Source organism: Scyliorhinus canicula, chromosome 20 (assembly GCF_902713615.1).
Source record: "Scyliorhinus canicula chromosome 20, sScyCan1.1, whole genome shotgun sequence".
In the NCBI taxonomy this organism is placed as follows: Eukaryota; Metazoa; Chordata; class Chondrichthyes; order Carcharhiniformes; family Scyliorhinidae; genus Scyliorhinus; species Scyliorhinus canicula.
In genome coordinates, this window is record NC_052165.1 from 2,425,672 (window position 1) to 2,443,715 (window position 18,044).

The following is an 18,044-nucleotide window of genomic DNA, read 5'->3' on the forward strand; positions in this document are numbered from 1 at the left end:
CAATGAAACAATGTATGGAGTTTGTGTTAAATACACAACAATTTCTGTAATTGTGAGAAAACTTCACCCATAATATGTGATCAATTTGCAATGGGAGCCCCCACCTACAGGACACATTGCTCAATAGAATTTTAACAGCAATGAGTGCAGATTGCTCCCATGTGGATCGCTTCATTCCAATTCATGAACTGATCAATGACAACTGGAACATATTCATAATTATTGGGATTTAGCAAGTGGGCCAATGAAATCAATTTCAATGTAGGTTCAGGGCCCCTCTGGAGGAGACTGGGTTTGAAGAAACTCACAGTGTATGATATTCAGGGGATTATTTTACAAACCCATGACCTCTGCCATCTAGATGGACAAGAGCAGCAGATACCTGCGAGTCTTTGCAGGTAATTAAGTCTTCACAGGTCCAGATGGAGCAATTGGAGAGAGGGATAATCACAGGTTAAAGAGGTGTGAATTGTCTCAAGCCAGGACAATTGGTAGGATTTCACAAGCCCAGGCCAGATGATGGGGGTGAATGTAATGCAACATAAATCCAAGGTCCCGGTTGAGGCCATACTTATGTATGTGGAATCTGACTATAAGTTTCTGCTCGGCCAATCTACGTTGTTGCGCATCCTGAAGGCTGCCTTGGAGAACGCTTACCCGAAGATCAGAGGCTGAATGCCCTTGGCTGCTGAAGTGTTCCCCGACTGGAAGGGAACATTCCTGCCGGACAATTGACACACGATATCTGTTCATCCGTTGTCGCAGTGTCTGCATGGTCTCGCCAATGTACCACGCTTCAGGACATCCTTTCCTGCAGTGTATGAGGTGGACAATGTTGGCTGAGTCGCACGAGTATGTACCGCGTACCTGGTGGGTGGTGTTCTCACGTATAATGGTGGTACCCATGTCGATCAGCTGGCACGCCATGCAGAGATTGCCCTGGCAGGGTTGTGTGGTGTTGTGGTCGTTGTTCTCTTGAAGGCTGGGTAGTTTTCTGCAAAACAATGGTCTGTTTGAGGTTGTGCGGTTGTTTGAAGGCAAGTAGTGGGGGTGTGGGGCTGACCTTGGCAAGATGTTTGTCTTCATCGATGACGTGTTGAAGGCTGCGAAGAAGATGTCGTAGTTTCTCCGCTCCTGGAAAGTACTGGACGATGAAGGGTACTCTGTCGGTTGTGTCTCATGTTTGTCTTCAGAGGATGCCGGTGCGGTTTTTTGCTATGACGCATTGGAACAGTCGATCGATGTTTGTTTAAACTTATGCATGAAGATGTTGGCATATTGATGTGCGAATTTGGGCCCATGACTGTTCTGTGTGTTTGGATGAAGAACTTGTTGCCGAATGTGAAGACGTTATGATCTAGAATGAAGCGGATGAGTTGCAGAATTGCGTCTGGAGATTGGCAGTTGTCGGTGTTGAGGACTGAGGCTGTTGCAGCAATGCCGTCGCCATGGGGGATGCTGGTGTAGAGTGCCGAGACATCCACTGTCAGGAGGAATGTTCCTGGTTCAACTGGTCCATGTGGCTGAATTTCTGTAAGAAGTCCGTCATATTGCGACAGAAGCTGGGCGTTCCTTGTACGTCTCGGCTCTCTACATGAGAAACCCCCATGACGATGGCATTGCTGCAGCGATAAATAAACAACACGTCTTGCAGAGATTGCCATGGCAGAGTTGTGTGGTGTCGTGGTTGCTGTTCTGATGGCTGGGTAGTTTGCTGCAAACAACGGTCTGTTTGAGGTTGCGCGGTTGTTTGAAGGCAAGTAGTGGGGGTATGAGGATGGCCTTGGCAAGATTTTCATCTTCATCAATGATGTGTTGAAGACTGCAAAGAAGATGTCATAGTTTCTCCGCTCCGGGGAAGTACTAGATGACGAAGGGTACTCTGTTGGTTGTGTCCCATGTCTGTCTTCTAAGGAGGTCGGTGCGGTTGTTTGCTGTGGCGCGTTGAATCATCAACTTTGCATCATCTTGCATCATTGACTTTGTCTATATATGTGTTTGTGGAACCCACCTCTTCATTCACCTGAGGAAAGAGCAATGCCCAGAAAACTAATGATTCAGAACAAACCTGTTGGACTTTAACCTGGTTTTGTAAGACTTCTTACTGTGCTCAGACAATTATGATGATACATGAATTACTAAACACACACCTCTCATTCCAAAATATACTTACGATATCTGAACTCCTTAAGACTTCCCCTGTTCCCCAAACAACATCCAAATTAAGTAATCAGCTTTAAATTACCACATAGTACACAGTTGATACTCAAGTCTGGAAAACATCTTTTCCTGGTCCAGAGAAGATAATTAAAACTGCCTTTACAAAGGTTTTCTGCACTGCCTTGGCTCTGAGACTTACAGGATTCTTTCATATCAACTTGACCTCTCGGCTGTAGCTGGAAATCTAGCTTGTTTGCTTTGGAGGCTGATAGGTCTCAACTAACTCCCTTGCATCTGATTGTCCGGCCAATTATACTTTTGTTCCTCTTTGATTATGACTTCAGTGTATTCGGCTGTCTGCCCCTATCAACTTCCTTGACTATACGTTAACATAGAACATAGTACATAGAACATATAGTGCAGAAGGAGGCCATTCAGCCCATCGAGTGTGCACCGAACCACTTAAGCCCTCACGTCCACCCTATCTCCATAACCCAATAACCTTTTTGGTCACTAAGGGCAATTTAGCGTGGCCAATCCACATAACCTGCACGTCTTTGGACTGTGGGAGGAAACCGGAGCACCCGGAGGAAACCCACGCAGACACGGGGAGAACGTGCAGACTCCGCACAGACAGTGACCCAGCGGGGAATCGAACCTGGGACCCTGGAGCTGTGAAGCCACAGTGCTATCCACTTGTACTGCCGTTCTTCCCACATAAGTATGGAAACATAAAACCATAGAAAATAAGAGCAGGCCATTCGACCCTTCGAGTTTGCTCCGCCGTTTTTTTTTTTTTAGAACAGTACAGCACAGAACAGGCCCTTCGGCCCTCAATGTTGTGCCGAGCCATGATCACCCTACTCAAACCCACGTATCCACCCTATACCCGTAACCCAACAACCCCCCCCTTAACCTTACTTTTATTAGGACACTACGGGCAATTTATCATGGCCAATCCACCTAACCCGCACATCTTTGGACTGTGGGAGGAAACCGGAGCACCCGGAGGAAACCCACGCACACAGGGGGAGGACGTGCAGACTCCACACAGACAGTGACCCAGCCGGGAATCGAACCTGGGACCCTGGAGCTGTGAAGCATTTATGCTAACCACCATGCTACCCTGCTGCCCCGTTCATTATGATCAGATCTGATCATCTGACTCAATAGCCTAATCCCGCTTTTCTCCCATATCGCCTTCGCCCCAAGTACTCTATCTAACCGCTTCTTGAAAACATACAATGTTTTGGGTTAACTCCTTCCTGTGGTAATGAATTCTACAGGCTTACCACTCTCATCCCTGCCCTAAATAGTCTACCCCATATCTTCAGATTGTGACCCCTGGTTCTGGACACACCCACCATCGGGAATGACAGTCCTGCCATCCCAGGAATCAGGCTGGTAACCCTTCACTGCACTCCCTCGAGAGCAAGAACATCCTTCCTCAGATAGGGAGACCAAAACTGCCCGCAATATTCCAGGTGTGGCCTCACCACGGCCCTGTATAATTGCAGCAAGACATCCCTGCTCCTGTACTCGAACCCTCTCACAGTGAAGGCCAACATACTATTTGCCTTCTTCACCGCCTCCTGTACCTGCGCGCTTACCTTCAGTGACTGGTGTACAAGGACACCCAGGTCTCGTTGCACATTCCCCTCTCCTAATTTAAGGTCATTCAGACATAGTCTGCCTTCTCGATTTTGTTACCAAAGTAGATAACCTCGCATTTATCCACATTATACTGCATCTGCCATTCATTTGCCCACTCACTCAACCTGTCCAAATCCCACTGAAGGATCTCTGCATCCTCCTCACAGCTCAACCTCCACCAGACTCTGTGAGAAGTTATTCCTCCTCACCTCAGTCCTACCGCCTCTCAACCTATATCTGTGGCACTGGTCCTGACACCAATCCCTGTGATACCCCACTAGTCACTGCCTGCCAATTTGAAAAATGCCATTAACCCTACTCTTTGTTTCCTGTCTGCCAACCAGTTTTCTATTCATCTCAATACAGAACCGCTAATCCCATGGACTTTCATTTTACACGCTAATCTCTGTTGTGGGACTTTGTCAAAAGTCTTCTGAAAGTCCAAATATACCACATCTACTGACTCCCTCTCCTCAACTCTCCCATTTATTTCCTCAAAGAATTCAAGTGGATTTGTTGAGCATGATTTCCCCTTCCTAAATCCACACAGATTCTGTCTGATCCTGCCACGTTTTCTAAGTGCTCAGTTATAAAATTTTTGACAGTAGATTCTAGAATTTTCCTCACTGCCAAGGCCAGGCTTTCTGGTCTATAATTCCCCGTTTTCTCTCTACCTCCCTTTTTAAATCTTACAACATCAGGTTAAAGTCCAACAGGTTAGTTTCAAACACTAGCTTTCGGAGCACTGCTCCTTCCTCTGGTGAATGAAGAGGTATGTTCCAGAAACATACATATAGACAAAGTCATATATGTTTCTGGAACCTACCTCTTCATTCACCTGAGGAAGGAGCATTGCTCCGAAAGCTAGTGATTCGAAACAAACCTGTTGGACTTTAACCTGGTGTTTGAAGACTTCTTACTGTGCCCACCCCAGTCCAACGCCAACATCTCCACATCATCCCTTTTTAAATAGTGCAGTTACATTAGCTAACCTCCAATCTACAGGAACTGTTCCAGAGTCTATAGAATCCTTAAGTACTCTGGGTTGTAAATTAGCAGGCCCTGGGGATTTATCAGCCTTCAATCCCATCCATTTCCCCACCATTTCTCTACTAATATTGATCTCTTTCAGTTCCTCCCCCTCACGAAACCCTGCATTCACCAACATTTTGGGTATATGATTTGTGTCCTCACGTGAAGACTGAACCAAAGTATGTACTTAGTTGCTCAGCCATTTCTTTGTTCCCCATTATACATTCCCCTGTTTCTGGCTGTAAAGGGCCTACATTTATAGAACATAGAAAAATACAACACAGAACAGGCCCTTCAGCCCACGATGTTGTGCCGAACTTTTGTCTAGATTAAGAACAAATTAATCTACACCCCATCATTCTACCCTAATCCATGTACCTATCCAATAGCCGCTTGAAGGTCCCTAACGTTTCCGACTCAACTACTTCCACAGGCAGTGCATTCCATGCCCCCACTACTCTATGGGTAAAGAACCTACCTCTGACATCCCCCCTATAATCTTCTACCATTCACCTTAAACTTATGTCACCTTGTAATGGTTTGTTCCACCCGGGGAAAAAGTCTCTGACTGTCTACTCTATCTATTCCCCTGATCATCTTATAAACCTCTATCAAGTCGCCCCTCATCCTTCTCCGTTCTAATGAGAAAAGGCCTAGCACCCTCAACCTTTTCTCGTAAGACCTACTCTCCATTCCAGGCAACATCCTGGTAAATCTCCTTTGCACCTTTTCCAAAGCTTCCACATCCTTCCTAAAATGAGGTGACCAGAACTGCACACAGTACTCCAAATGTGACCTTACCAAGGTTTTGTACAGCTGCATCATCACCTCACGGCTCTTAAATTCAATCCCTCTGCTAATGAACGCTAGAACACCATAGGCCTTCTTCACAGCACTATCCACTTGTGGCAACTTTCAAAGATCTATGAACATAGACCCCAAGATCTCTCTGCTCCTCTACATTGCCAAGAACCCTACCGTTAACCCTGTATTCCACATTCATATTTGTCCTTCCAAAATGGACAACCTCACACTTTTCAGGGTTAAACTCCATCTGCCACTTCTCAGCCCAGCTCTGCATCCTATCTATGTCTCTTTGCAGCCGACAACAGCTCTCCGCACTATCCACAACTTCACCAATCTTTGTATCGTCTGCAAATGTACTGACCCACCCTTCAAATCCCTCATTCAAGTCATTAATGAAAATCACAAACAGCAGAGGACCCAGAACTGATCCCTGCGGTTCACCACTGTTAACTGGGCTCCAGGCTGAATATTTGCCATCCACCACCACTCTCTGACTTCTATTGGTTAGCCGGTTCGTTATCCAACTGGCCAAATTTCCCACTATCCCATGCCTCCTTACTTTCTGCATAAGCCTACATGGGGAACCTTATCAAATGCAAATCTTCATAAATCTTTTTCTCTTCATGTAACTATCAAAACTTTTAGTCAGTTTCTATGTTCCCTGCAAGCTTACTCTGGTATTTGATTTTCCCCTTCTTAATCAATCCCTTGGTCCTTCTTTGCTGAATTCTAAACTGCTCCCAATCCTCAGACTTGTTGCTTTTCTTAGCCAATTTTTATGCTTCTTCTTTCTATCTAATTTCCCTTGTAAGCCACCTTTTCCGTTTTACTTTTGTGCTAGACAGAAATAAACAATTGTTACAGTCCATGCACTATTTGAATGTTTGCCTTTGCCTATCCATGAACATCCCTTTAAGTAACATTCCCCACGGCTCATATCATTATAATTTCCTTTATTAAGATTCAGGACCCTCGTCTCAGAATCAACTACTTCACTCTCTGTCTTGATGAAAAATTCTATCATATTATCGTTGCTCATCCCCCAGGGGTTAGAGCTCATTGATCTTCCCAAATGTATATCAGCTGTTTCTCCTCATAAAACTCTCACATTAGATTGTTATCTAAACTGCCTTCTAACCTCGTTACTGGGAGACACATATCATTGGCGCCTTTCGAATATTGTCTACTGCTGTCTCTTGACAGTTTTCTCTAAGATGCCGGACATCTCACATCCTATTAAGGTTTGTTAACTTCATTTTACTGCTGTTGCAGCCAAATTCATGGCAATATTCATCTTATTTAATCCAAGCACATTACAAACATTGGTCTGCATTGTGAAAATCCGAGCATTACATTTATAAGCCTCACTCGGCAAGCTAGCCTTAATTTTAGGTTCACATGTGGCTAACAGAATACGTCTTCTATCCTCTTGCTCTAACTCTGAGTTACCTTTAATAAACTCGGCCTAAATCCTATGAAAAGTGAACAGGTCACCCTCGCACTTGTATTCCTGTGGGGGTCAATGAGGTAGAACGATTCTCCATGGCCATTCTTCATCAGCAATAGCTCTATCTGTAGTCACAGTGGTAATAACTGCGACATGATCAAAGAGCAGAGAGAGAGGGGAGACTTCAGTAAAGAGCGCGGAGAGAGGGCGAGACTTCAGTAAAGAGCGGAGAGAGAGGGGAGACTTCAGTAAAGAGCGCGGAGAGAGGGCGAGACTTCAGTAAAGAGCGGAGAGAGGGCGAGACTTCAGTAAAGAGCACGGAGAGAGGGCGAGACTTCAGTAAAGAGCACGGAGAGAGGGCGAGACTTCAGTAAAGAGCGCGGAGAGAGGGCGAGACTTCAGTAAAGAGCACGGAGAGAGGGCGAGACTTCAGTAAAGAGCGCGGAGAGAGGGCGAGACTTCAATAAAGAGCGCAGAGAGAGGGCGAGACTTCAGTAAAGTGCGGAGAGAGGGCGAGACTTCAGTAAAGAGCAGAGAGAGAGGGCGAGACTTCAGTAAAGAGCGCGGAGAGAGGGCGAGACTTCAGTAAAGAGCTCAGAGAGAGGGCGAGACTTCAGTAAAGAGCGCGGAGAGAGGGCGAGACTTCAGTAAAGAGCGGAGAGAGGACGAGACTTCAGTAAAGAGCAGAGAGAGAGGGCGAGACTTCAGTAAAGAGCGCGGAGAGAGGGCGAGACTTCAGTAAAGAGCGCGGAGAGAGGGCGAGACTTCAGTAAAGAGCGGAGAGAGGACGAGACTTCAGTAAGGAGCGGAGAGAGGGCGAGACTTCAGTAAAGAGCGGAGAGAGAGGGCGAGACTTCAGTAAAGAGCACGGAGAGAGGGCGAAACTTCAGTAAAGAGCACGGAGAGAGGGCGAGACTTCAGTAAAGAGCGGAGAGAGGGCGAGACTTCAGTAAAGAGCACGGAGAGAGGGCGAGACTTCAGTAAAGAGCGGAGAGAGGGCGAGGCTTCAGTAAAGAGCGCAGAGAGAGGGCGAGACTTCAGTAAAGAGCGCAGAGAGAGGGCGAGACTTCAGTAAAGAGCGGAGAGAGGGCGAGACTTCAGTAAAGAGCGGAGAGAGGGGAGACTTCAGTAAAGAGCGCGGAGAGAGAGAGGGCGAGACTTCAGCAAAGAGCACGGAGAGAGGGCGAGACTTCAGTAAAGAGCACGAAGAGAGGGGAGACGTCAGTAAAGAGTGCGGAGAGAGGGGAGACTTCAGTAAAGAGCACGGAGAGAGGGGAGACGTCAGTAAAGAGTGCGGAGAGATGGCGAGACTTCAGTAAAGAGCGCGGAGCGAGTGCGAGACTTCAGTAAAGAGCGCGGAGAGAGGGTGAGACTTCAGTAAAGAGCGCGGAGAGAGGGCGAGACTTCAGTAAAGAGCGCGGAGAGAGAGGGCGAGACTTCAGTAAAGAGCGCAGAGAGAGGGCGAGACTTCAGTAAAGAGCACGGAGAGAGGGAGAGACTTCAGTAAAGAGCGCAGAGAGAGGGCGAGACTTCAGTAAAGAGCGGAGAGAGGGCGAGACTTCAGTAAAGAGCACGGAGAGAGGGGAGACTTCAGTAAAGAGCGCGGAGAGAGAGAGGGCGAGACTTCAGCAAAGAGCACGGAGAGAGGGGAGACGTCAGTAAAGAGCGCAGAGAGAGGGGAGACTTCAGTAAAGAGCAGAGAGACAGGGCGAGACTTCAGTAAAGAGCGCGGAGAAGGGCGAGACTTCAGTAAAGAGCGCGGAGAGAGGGAGTGACTTCATTCACGAACGTGGAGAGAGGGAGAGACTCCATTAAAGACGCAGAGAGTGACCAAGACCAGTGAAAGAGCGTGAGGAGAGCGGCGGAGATTGAGGGTGAAATAGCGTGAGGAGAGCGGCGGAGATTGAGGGTGAAATAGCGCGAGGAGAGCGGCAGGGACACAGAATGAAAGAGCGCGAGGACAGCGGCCGGACACAGAGTAAAAGAGCACGAGTGTGGCTCGGGAACTTGCCTTTACAGGAACCCCAGGAGCAGCCGGGAATCGCAGGAGCAGTGTCCGGAGAGGGGTGCCTAGTGACCGGTTCACAGGACAGTATCTCTGCTACATTCTGTTAACGTAAGGGCTGTTTGCTTTTTTAAGGGCTTAATGGGTGTTTAATCTTATTTTTTCCCACTTAAATCTATTTGGGAATTCAGATCAGAGGGGATGGAAGTTAAGGCAGTTGCATGCTCCTCCTGTAGACTGTGGGAGGTAAGGGGTACTGCTGGTGTCCCCACTGACTACACCTGCGGGAAGTGCACCCACCTCCAGCTCCTCAGAGACTGCGTTATGGAACTGAGCTGGAGCTGGATGAACTTCAGATCATCCAGGAGGCAGAGGGGATGATAGAGAGGAGTTACAGGGAGGTAGCCACCCCCAAGATACAGGACAAGCGTATCTGGGGTACAGTCAGGGGAAGGAAAGGGAGCAGGCAGACAGTGCACGGATCCCCTGTGTCCATTCCCCTTCAAAACAAGTACACCATTTTGGATGCTATTGAGGGGGGGCAACCTACCGGGTGAAGGCCCTAGCGGCCAAGTCTCTGGCACTGATCCTGGCTCTGTGGCTCAGAAGGGATGCGGGGAGAGCAGATAAGCGCTTGTGATAGGAGGCTCGATGGTTAGGGGAATGGATAGGAAATTCTGTGGTCACAAACAAGACTCCCGGAAGGTATTTTGCCTCCCGGGTGCCAGGGTCAGGGATGCCTCGGATTGAGTCCACAGGATTCTTATGGGGGAGCAACCAGAAGTCGTGGTGCACATTGACACCAATGACATAGCTCAGAAAAGGGATTGGGATGTAAAAAGTGATTTTAGGCAGTTACATTGGAAGCTAAAGAGCAGGATGAGCAGAGTAGTGATCTCAGGATTGCTACTGGTGCCATGTCCAATTGAGGCAAGGAAGAGAGAGCGAGTGCAGCTGAACATGTGGCTACAGGGCTGGTGCAGGAGGGAAGGCTTCAGATATGTGGATCATTGGGATACCTGGGGAAGGTGGGACCTGTATATGTGGGACAGATTGCACCTAAACAGGAAGGGCACCAATTTCCTGGGTGGGGGGGTTTGCTTGAGCTCTTCGGGAGGGTTTAAACTAGTTTGGCAGGGGGATGGGAACCAGAGCTATGAATCAGAGGATAGGGTAGCTGTTGAATGGACAAAAATAGTATACAGCGAGTCTGTGAGAAAGGATAGACAGTTGATAGGGCAAAGTTACACTCAGTGGAATGGGTTAAAGTGTGTCTGTTTCAATGCAAGGAGTGTCAGGAATAAGGGAGATGAACTTAGAGCATTGATCAGTACTTGGAACTACGATGTTGTGGCCATTACGGAGACATGGATTTCACAGGGACAGGAATGGTTGTTAGATGTTCCGGGGTTTAGATGTTTTAAGAATAATAGGGAGGGAGGTAAAAGAGGAGGGGGGGGGGAGGGGGAGTGGCACTGTTAATTAGGGAGTGCACCACAGCTGCAGAAAAGGAGGTAGTTGAGGAGGGTTTACATAGAACATAGAACACTACAGCGCAGTACGGGCCCTTCGGCCCTCGATGTTGCGCCGACCTGTGAAACCATCTGAAGCCTATCTGACCTACACTATTCTATTTTCATCCATATGTCTATCCAGTGACCACTTAAATGCCCTTAAAGTTGGCGAGTCTACTACTGTTGCAGGCAGGGCGTTCCACACCCCTACTACTCTCCGAGTAAAGAAACTGCCTCTGACATCTGTCCTATATCTATCACCCCTCAATTTAAAGCTATGTCCCCTCGTGTTGGTCATCACCATCCGAGGAAAAAGACTCTCACTGTCCACCCTATCTAACCCTCTGACTATCTTATATGTCTCTATTAAGTCACCTCTCAGCCTTCTCCTCTCTAACGAAAACAACCTCAATTCCCTGAGCCTTTCCTCGTAAAACCTTCCCTTCTTAACAGCCCTATTAACCTGGGTGGCAACTTTCAGGGATTTATGTACCTGGATGCCGAGATCTCTCTGTTCATCTACACTACCAAGAATCTTGCCATTAGCCCAGTACTCTGCATTCCTGTTACTCCTTCCAAAATGAACCACCTCACACTTTTCCGCATTAAACTCCATCTGCCACCTCTCAGCCTAGTTCTGCAGCTTATCTATGTCCCTCTGTATCCTATAATATCCTTCAGCACTATCCACAACTCCACCGACCTTCGTGTCATCTGCAAATTTACTAACCCATCCTTCTACAACCTCTTCCAGGTCATTTATAAAAATGACAAACAGCAGTGGCCCCAAAACAGATCCTTGCGGTACACCATTAGTAACTGAACTCCAGGTTGAACATTTGCCATCAACCACCACCCTCTGTCTTCTTTCAGCTAGCCAATTACTGATCCAAACCGCTAAATCACCTTCAATTCCATACTTCCTTATTTTCTGCAATAGCCTACCGTGGGGAACCTTATCAAACGCCTTACTGAAATCCATATACACCACATCAACAGCTTTACCCTGATCCACCTGTTTGGTCACCTTCTCAAAAAACTCAATAAGGTTTGTGAGACATGACCTACCCTTCACAAAACCGTGTTGAGTATCGCTAATCAACTTGTTCTTTTCAAGATGATTATAAACCCTATCTCTTATAACCTTTTCCAACATTTTACCCACAACCGAAGTAAGGCTCACAGGTCTATAATTACCAGGGTTGTCTCTACTCCACTTCTTGAACAAGGGGACAACATTTGCTATCCTCCAGTCTTCCGGCACTATTCCTGTCAACAAAGACGACATAAAGATCAAGGACAAAGGCTCTGCAATCTCCTCCCTGGCTTCCCAGAGAATCCTAGGATAAATCCCATCTGGCCCAGGGGACTTATCTATTTTGACATTTTCTAAAATTGCTAACACCTCCTCCTTTTGAACCTCAATTCCATCTAGCCTGGTCGACTGAACCTGAGTGTTCTCCTCGACAACATTGTCTTTCTCCAGTGTAAACACTGACGAAAAATATCCATTTAATGCTTCCCCTATCTCCTCTGATTCCACACACAACTTTCCACTACTATCCTTGATTGGCCCTAATCTTACTCTAGTCATTCTTTTGTTCCTGATATACCTATAAGAAAGCCTTAAGGTTTTCCTTGATCCTATCCGCCAACGACTTTTCGTGTCCTCTCCTCGCTCTTCTTAACTCTCCCTTTAGGTCCTTCCTGGCTAACTTGTAACTCTCAAGTGCCCTAACTGAGCCTTCATGTCTCATCCTAACATAAGCCTTCTTCTTCCTCTTGACAAGTGCTTCAACTTCCTTAGTAAACCACGGTTCCCTTGCTCGACAACTTCCTCCCTGCCTGACAGGTACATACTTATCAAGTTTGTCTACTGAGTCAGTATGGGTGGAAGTCAGAAACAAGAAAGGAGCAGTCACTTTATTGGGAGTTTTTTATAGACCCCCCAATAGCAGCAGAGAGATGGAGGAACAGATTGGGCGGCAGATCTTGGAATGGTGCAGAAGTAGCAGAGTTGTTGTCATGGGTGACTTCAACCTCCCTAATATTGACTGGAAGCTCCTTATGGTGTAGATGGAGCAGATTTTGTCAGGTGTGTACAGGAAGGATTCCTGACTCAATATGTAGATAGGCCGACTAGGGGGGAGGCCATATTGAATTTGGTGCTCGTCAACGAATGCAGGCCAGGTGTCAGGTATTTCGGTGGGAGAGGGATAGGAACAGACAGTATGGGAAGGTATTTAATTGGGGGAGGGGAAATTATACTGCTATTAGACAGGAGCTGGGAGCATAAATCGGGAACAATTGTTCTTGGGGAAATGCACATCAGTAATGTGGGGATTGTTTAAGGAGCACTTGCTGCGAGTGCTGAATAGTTTTGTCCCACTGAGACGAGGAAGGAATGGTAAGGTGAAGTAGCCTTGGATGGCAAGAGAAGTGGATCTTCTAGTCAAGAGGAAGAAGGAAGCTTACGTAAGGTTGTGGAAGCACGGATCTGGCACGGCTCGAGAGGGTTACAAGGTAGCCAGGAAGGAACTCAAAAATGGACTGAGGAGTGCTCGAAGGGGGCATGAAAAAACCCTGGCGGGAAGGATTAGGGAAAACCCCAAGGCGTTCTACACTTATGTGAGAAATAAGAGGATGATCAAAGTGAGAATAGGGCCAATCAGGGATAATGGAGGGAACTTGTGCCTAGAGTATGAAGAGATGGGGGAGGCACTAAATGAATACTTTGCTTCAGTATTCACTAGAGAGAGGGACCTTGTTGCTCGTGAGAACAGAGTGAACCAGGTTTATAGACTCAAACAGGTTGGCATTAAGAAGGAGGATGTGCTGGAACTTTGAAAAGCATCAGGATAAGTAAGGTTAAGGGGGGGGGGGGGGTTGTTGGGTTACGGGTATAGGGTGGATACGTGGGTTTGAGTAGGGTGATCATGGCTCGGCACAACATCGAGGGCCGAAGGGCCTGTTCTGTGCTGTACTGTTCTATGTTCTATGTTCTATAGATAAGTCCTCTGGGCCAAACGGCATATACCCAAGGTTCTACGGGAAGTGAGGGAGGAGATTGCTGCGCCGTTGGCGATGATCTTTGCCTCCTCACTCTCCACTGGAGTAGTACCGGATGATTGGAGGGAGGCGAATGTTGTTCCCCTGTTCAAGAAAGTGAATAGGGAAATCCCTGGGAATTACAGACCCATCAGTCTTACGTTTGTGGTGGGCAAAATACTGGAAAGGATTCTGTGAGACAGGATTTATGATTATTTAGAGAAACATAGTTTGATTAAAGATAGTCAGCATGGCTTTGTGAGGGGCAGGTCATGCCTCATAAGCCTCGTTGAATTCTTCGAGGATGTGACGAGACACATTGATGAAGGTCGGGCAGTGGATGTGGTGTATATGGATTTCAGCAAGGCATTGTATAAGGTTCCTCATGGTAGGCTCATTCAGAAAGTTAGGGGGCATGGGATACAGGGAAATATGGTTGTCTGGATACAGAATTGGCTGGCCGAAAGAAGACAGTGAATGGTCGTGGGTGGAAAGTATTCCGCCTGGAGGTCGGTGACCAGTGGTGTCCCGCAGGGATCTGTTCTGGGACCTCTGCTCTCTGTGGTTTTTATAAATGACTTGGATGAGGAAGTGGAAGGGTGGGTTAGTAAGCTTGCCGATGACACAAAGGTTGGTGGACTTGTAGATGGTGTCGAGGGCTGTTGTAGGTTACAACAGGACATTGACAGGATGCAGAGCTGGGCGAGAAGTGGCCGATAGAGTTCAACCTTGATAAATGTGAAGTGATTCATTTTGGAAGGTCGAATTTGAATACTGAATACAGGGTAAAAGGCAGAATTCTTGGAAGTGTGGAGGAACAGAGGGATCTTGAGGTTCACGTACATAGATCCCTCAAAGTTGCCAACCAGATTGATAGGGTTGTTAAGAAGGCGTATGGTGTGTTGGCTTTCATTAACAGGGGGATTGAGTTTAAGAGCTGCGAGGTTTTGCTGCAGCTTTATAAACTCTAGTTAGCCCACACTTGGAATATTGTGTCTTGGTCTTCTCATTATAGGAAGGATGTGGATGCTTTGGAGAGGGTGCAGAGGAGATTTACCTGGATGCTGCCTGGACTGGAAGGCATGTCTTATGAAGAAAGGTTGAGGGAGCTAGGGCTTTTCTCATTGGAGCGAAGAAGGAAGTGACTTGATAGAGGTGTACAAGGTGATGAGAGGCATGGATAGAGTGGATCGCCAGAGACTTTTCCCCAGGGCGGAAATGGCTGTCACTAGGGGACATAATTTTAAGGTGATTGGAGGAAGATATAGGGGAGATTCAGAGGTAGGTTCTTTACACAGAGAGTGGTGGGTGTGTGGAATGCACTGCCAGCAGAGGGGCTGGAGTCAGATTCATTAGGGACATATAAGCGACTCTTGGACAGGCACATGGACAGCAGTAAATTGAAGGGGTGTAGGTTAGGTTGATCTTAGATTAGGATAAATGGTCGACACAACATTGTGGGCTGAAGGGCCTGTACTGTGTTGTACTGTTCTATGTTCCATGATTCCCTGGCAGTTTAGGATTTATCTGTAATTTAGGATTGGTGATAGTTGCTACCAGATATTCCCGCAATTTGAACGCGGAGTTAATGCGCTGAACACTATTGTCGACGTTATTAGGGAGAGAATGGTAGAGGGGTGTTATTCCTTTGTCAATATTTCCCATATCAGTATTGACTATACTCTGAACAGGGGGGCCCGAATAAGGCTGATGGATTGTCACAGCTCCCAGGATCACATAATTCCATCTAGAGCTCTTGGGCTAGATTCTCTGAGCCTCCGGACTCAGTCCGCGACCGCCCTGGTGGGATTCGCCATGTTGCACGGGGTCCCGTATCTGTACCAGAGCTCGAGTAGCACTCCGGGGCCCTGCTAGCCCCCTGTAGATGGGAGAATCACTCAACACTTTAAGGAAAGTCCAGAGTGAAACGCCTGCGTAAAACGCTGGCGTGGGGACATCGCCCCATTATTGCATTTTGAAACAACAATTGGAAGCCCCTTGAATTTGAAGCTCACATTTGGTGCGATCAGTTTCACAATATCGGCACTCCCAGGCTTCCCGAAGGACATCTTGTGTGGCTTCCAATTGTTGTGTCAAAATGCAATGATCTGATTCAAGGCTCGGGAGGCGATAGGTCTGTCATCTCGAGACTGCCTGAATCACTGCCAAATAATGTTAGTCAATCATGGTAACTGATTGGGTGCTTTCAATTTGTTTCTCCCAAACCTGTTTAATCAAGAGTCAGTTTCTCCCATTTTTCTTCATCTCTTCCTTTGATTGTTGCATCAATGCATTGATCTCTTTGAGAAATAATCTGATCCTTCTCGGTTATAATCTCACCTCTTTGTACACAATCGATAGCTGCATAACTGGTCAGTTTAAAGACACTGTCAACATGTAACATATTTTCCTCTACTCTGGAGCTGCTGTGAGAGAATGCCAATACATCCTTGAACAGGGCTCAGAAAGAGCTGCACATCCTCAACATTACACAGCTTGTCCAACTCCCTTGGAAAGCTGCCAATACCGATTCCTTTTCCTTTGACATTAGCACAAAGAACAAAGAACAAACCAGGAACAGGCCCTTCGGCCCTCCAAGCCCGTGACGACCATGCTGCCCGTCTCAACTAAAATCTTCTACATTTCCTGGCTCCGTATCCCTCTATTCCCATCCTATTCATGTATTTGTCAAGATGCCCCTTAAATGTCACTATCGTCCCTGCTTCCACCACCTCCTCCGGCAGCGAGTTCCAGGCACCCACTACCCTCTGTGTAAAAAAACTTGCCTCGTACATCTCCTCTAAACCTTGCCCCTCGTACCTTAAACCTATGCCCCCCAGTAATTGACCCCTCTACCCTGGGGAAAAACCTCTGACTATCCACTCTGTTTATGCCCTTCATAATTTTGTAGACCTCTATCAGGTCGCCCCTCAACCTCCGTCATTCCAGTGAGAACAAACCGAGTTTATTCAACCGCTCCTCATAGCTAGTGCCATCCATAACAGGCAACATCCTGGTAAATCTCTTCTGCACCCTCTCTAAAGCCTCCACATCCTTCTGGTAGTGTGGCGACCAGAATTGAACACTATACTCCAAGTGTGGCCTAACTAAGGTTCTATACAGCTGCAACATGACTTGCCAATTCTTATACTCAATGCCCCGGCCAATGAAGGCAAGCATGCCGTATGCCTTCTTGGCTACCTTATTATGTACGTATGCTTCTGGGGGCTGGTTTAGCTCAGTGGGTTGGACAGCTGGTTCCTGATGCAGAGCGAGGCCAGCAGCGTGGGTTCAATTCCTGTACCGGCTGAGGTTATTCATGAAGGCCCCGCCCTCTCAACCTTGCCTCTGACCTGAGGTGTGGTGACCCTCAGGTTAAATCACCACAGTCAGCTCTCCCCCTCAGAGGGGAAAGCAGCCGGTGGTCAATCTGGGACTATGGCAACTTCACTTACTTTATATATTCTTCGATCTGAATTAATGCCTCACAATTTAAATTAAATCTTTTCACTGGCTCAGTGGATCTGCGTCTGGCTCTCTCTTTACGAGTTTCATTACGTGGTGAATGTAGGCACAAAATCCCAGACAGGTTGTCACCCTCAGTTCAATGCTATTAGCTAGTCCTTCAAAGCAGAGAAATCTTGGAGTTCAAACTTTGTGGTGCCCATTGGAGTGATAAATTCATCAAGTATAGCTTCTCACAAACAACTGCTTTCCTTTTCCCCAATTACCTTGACTGTTAATTGTCCAAGAGAAATTCCATCTGACCATTTTTAAGGTGGCTAACTTTATAGTTCAGAAACATTAGTCCACCCTGTACAACCCCTTGAACTATTATCAAAATCTTACTCCTCTGCTAATTGTCTGTCTTCTACGTTTCTCTTCTTGTTTGCTGCCTCTGCACCATCTCATGCTGCTGCCCAAGGAGTCTGTTACCATGGCATCCACCCCGGGAGAAAGTGATGTAGTTGCCCATGTGTAGCACCACTTCCTGTAGATCAACCAACTGTAACCAACTCATCAAACACCAACACTTTCATAAACTCAAACAGATCCAGCAATCGGCAACTAAATCTCCTTTTAATTAGTGCTGGTTGGTGGGGAGAGGGGAGGGTCTTATACACTGTCGGCTGAATGCGTGCCCAGCTGTGTGCCTGTAAAACAGAGCGTTAACTGGAGTGATGGACTATAAAACTGAAGCATGAAATTGGCAGCATTAGACACTGACTGACCTCACAGTCTCCCTACTCTACATATATCCAATGGACTCTTGTCACATCGTGCCAATGGCCTCATCAAGGTGGTATTTGGCACGGGCATCCGAGAGGAGAGTGGAATCGGAATAGGCATCACTATTTTACTGAAACTATCGCTCCAT